The 3986-nt window shown below is 37.1% G+C and overlaps 1 long non-coding RNA gene across 1 annotated transcript; it reads right to left on the reverse strand.

The window, feature by feature from the left end:
- Positions 2483-3765, reverse strand: LOC110270014. The gene is made up of 2 exons (XR_002358965.1): positions 3640-3765; positions 2483-2707 (listed from the first exon to the last, which is right to left on the reverse strand). It is a non-coding gene; the product is annotated as an uncharacterized LOC110270014 (long non-coding RNA).

Here is a 3986-nt window from a genome sequence, read left to right on the forward strand (position 1 = left end):
TCACATAGCACTTCTCAATTCATCTAATATCATTATTTTTACTCTCAATTTCATGTTAAAACGCATCAACCAACACAATACTCATACTAACCATTATTCAAATATATCAATAATTAATTTCATTCAACTTATCCTAGGGGTAATTAACCTAGGCTTTCACATACCCTTATATAATGCCTACTCAAAACTACCACTCGTACCTTAATGTCGCAATTCCAAGTTTCCAAGTTTTCCTTTTAAAGGTTCCACCAAGCCAAGCTTCCAATTACTCAATCTAACATCATATCATATGATTTAACACAATATTAGGGTTTTTATAAATTGATTAACCAAGAGGAAAAATGGTCCCTTACCTTTACCCATTGAAATTAGTGATTGATACCACCAAGAATATAATCTAGAGGACCCCTATAACATCAAAATCACCAAAAATAATCAACACCCAAATCAAAAATGTGCTTTCAACTTTGAATGAGAAACTAGGAATAAGATTTCGAGTTACTCACCAAAATATCTAGACAAAATTGAAGAGGAGAAGATAAGTTTCGTATAGCCGCAAACGACTCGTCAATCGGAGCTCCGTAGCAAAAGTTATGGGGGTTTGAAGGTGAGGGTGGCCAGGGTTTCCCTCTCTTTTCTCTCTAATTTTCTCTTGTCTGCCTCCCTCACTCTCTCTTGGACCCATTTTTGCCCGGTTCTCTTGTTTTATCTCGTTGACCTAATTTTGGGCCAAAATCTTTAAGATAAGTGTTTTAATTCGCACCTTAAATATTTTTATTTTTTCAAATTATAAACATTAATTCTCTAATTCTTTTTCGCTCTCATTTAATTTATTTATTAGTTGTCAATTAATTATTTAGTATTTTGCAGAATTTTATAGCCAGAATCCGACACATCCAGTAGCTAACCCGGACATAGAACACCACATCACGGAGCAAGTAGGACTAAACTACAACCCTTGCATCTTACCTGCTTAACCCGGAGCAAGTGGGACAAACCTCAACCCTTGCATCTTACCCATGTTGGTGTTTACAATCTCAACCCAAAACAAGTAGGACAAAACCACAATCCTTACATCTTACCCAGGTGTTTCAAATCTCAACCCGGAACAAGTGAGACAAAACCACAACCCTTGTATCTTACCCAGATGTTTCAAGTCTTTATCTCATTCGATCATAATCACAATTTAAATCTATCAATTTTACCAATCATATGATCAATCATAATCTCATCATTAACATAATCAAAATCAAGCATAATTGTAACACCCTAACTTTTAGCACCTCATGATCGTACTAAAAGTCCGAGTGCTACTTACCTCTAAACCTTTTTATTATATACTATCTTTATTTAATATTGAGCCTTCGCGAATACGAACCGAAACTTTAATTAAGAAAACAAACTTATTTCAAGATTCCCAAAAACAAATCCTACCCCTCTAAAAACTCTAACTAACAAGGCGAGGGGAAAACAAATCCTAACAACTCAACTTATAAACATATTCCTCTGTGCTCCCGTAACTTGACAATGAGCCTTTGCACCTGTAGCTGAAAGGGGTGGAGATAGGGGGTAAGAACTGGGAAGTTCTTAGTAGGGTTGGGGTTAGAAGTTAAGTTCATTTTGCCATTATTAACCGACCGCAACTAACAACAAAACACTTATAAGCATGAATAATAAAAGAACTCAGAAGTCAATCAGTCATGCAGCACACACACACAATCACAGAGTTACATAGCACAGAGATATGCGCAAACAAGCATGATGCATGTCTATTCCTATCGTAGGTAATGAGCTCATTTGTCGGTTTCGACCCGCACCCGACGCAATCCGACTCGCAAGTCAGATAAGGCGTTCCAGCGGCATAACCTCTGCAAGTTTTCACTTCTTGCAAGCGCTGATTCTCCAGCTGAAGCATGTGCCACTTTCTCCTGGAAGCCATTCAAAACATATCTCAAGAAAGAAGTTCGAAACAAAAATTTCTCTGCAAGCAATCAAGGAAGAGATGACTTCAAACTACTTTAGCACGAATAAGGAGTATACGTTTTCCTAAAACTTTACTTCTAACGTTCTCAAATCCCATGATTTACATTACCTATTACTTCTATCTCGTCTATGATAATCCATTAGTGTTTCCATATACATGAATCATTAGTATTAAGTTGGCCAGACCTAATACCATGAGAGATGCAACAGTCGACTAACAGAATTAATCAATAGACAATCATGCATTTGAAACTCAAACTCTTGTCAGTCGGACAAGTCCTATTGCATGACAAACACTCAGAGTATGCAATAAAGCATAGTCAGTCCATTCCCAAGGCTCTAACGGGAACGAACTGCTCTGATACCATAATGTAACACCCTAACTTTTAGCACCTCATGATCATACTAAAAGTCCGAGTGCTACTTACCTCTAAACCTTTTTATTATATACTATCTTTATTTAATATTGAGCCTTCGCGAATACGAACCGAAACTTTAATTAAGAAAACGAAAAGAGACTTTATTTTACGCCACTAAATCACAAAAGTATATATATTCACATAGTATTAAATACATAAACTTATTTCAAGATTCCCAAAAACAAATCCTACCCCTCTAAAAACTCTAACTAACAAGGCGAGGGGAAAACAAATCCTAACAACTCAACTTATAAACATATTCCTCTGTGCTCCCGTAACTTGACAATGAGCCTTTGCACCTGTAGCTGAAAGGGGTGGAGATAGGGAGTAAGAACTGGGAAGTTCTTAGTAAGGTTGGGGTTAGAAGTTAAGTTCATTTTGCCATTATTAACCGACCGCAACTAACAACAAAACACTTATAAGCATGAATAATAAAAGAACTCAGAAGTCAATCAGTCATGCAGCACACACACACAATCACAGAGTTACATAGCACAGAGATATGCGCAAACAAGCATGATGCATGTCTATTCCTATCGTAGGTAATGAGCTCATTTGTCGGTTTCGACCCGCACCCGACGCAATCCGACTCGCAAGTCAGATAAGGCATTCCAGCGGCATAACCTCTGCAAGTTTTCACTTCTTGCAGGCGCTGATTCTCCAGCTGAAGTATGCCGAACATGACCTCTGCAAGTACTTGCAGGCGCTGATTCTCTAGCTGAAGCATGTGCCACTTTCTCCTGGAAGTCATTCCATACACACAGGCGTCCCCGCACAATCATTCAAAAACAAAGCCCACGGCTTAACACTTTCACATCGGCACCATAACTATTTACTTTCCGTCACCCTCTCGTGACCTTTCAATCATTCTCATAAGTACACGTGCCGATTTATCTTCTCTTTTTCTTTTAAAACTAAAACCACATCTTTATGCCATTCTCCAAAATCTTTAAAATAATTAATAATCCAACCGACTCCAGCAGCAAAAATATTTCTTTAATAATTCAAAATCAGTTAATATATTTCTTAAAGCTTTTGAAAATTCCATTTCTTACTCCCAAAATAATCAAAGCATCCCAGCTAGTTGTTCATACATAACTGAATCAAAATTTCAAGCAAACAACAATAATTCAACAATAATTTAACATAAACTCATTCAAATTCAAGCAATAATCAACTAAATCAACATTCACTTATCAAACTCACATTTAATTATTATAAAGTTACCAAATCCTACCTCCATACAAAATCAAACTAACGGGACCTCCGGAGAAGTTTTCTGACCGAACTGCTGAAGAAGAAAACGTTAAGAATCGTCTGTGCCTCCTAAAACTCCAATTGACCGAACTCAAGGAAAAGAGGAGTTATGTCACCGTCAACTTCTACCGGATAAAAGTAACGCCAACATGTAGAAGAGGAGAACACGAACACTTTTACTGGATTAAATTTTTTATTAGAGTTATGGATCTCAAGAAATTAGAGCCGAAAACTCATGGTTTCCATGGAAGCTCATTCGGTCTTTCTTTCTTCTTTCTCCCAAGTTCACTCGGTGAATAATGAATAGAAGGAAAGATGATTGTGATA

The sequence above is a fragment of the Arachis ipaensis genome, chromosome B03 (assembly GCF_000816755.2).
Source record: "Arachis ipaensis cultivar K30076 chromosome B03, Araip1.1, whole genome shotgun sequence".
NCBI classification, from domain to species: domain Eukaryota; kingdom Viridiplantae; phylum Streptophyta; class Magnoliopsida; order Fabales; family Fabaceae; genus Arachis; species Arachis ipaensis.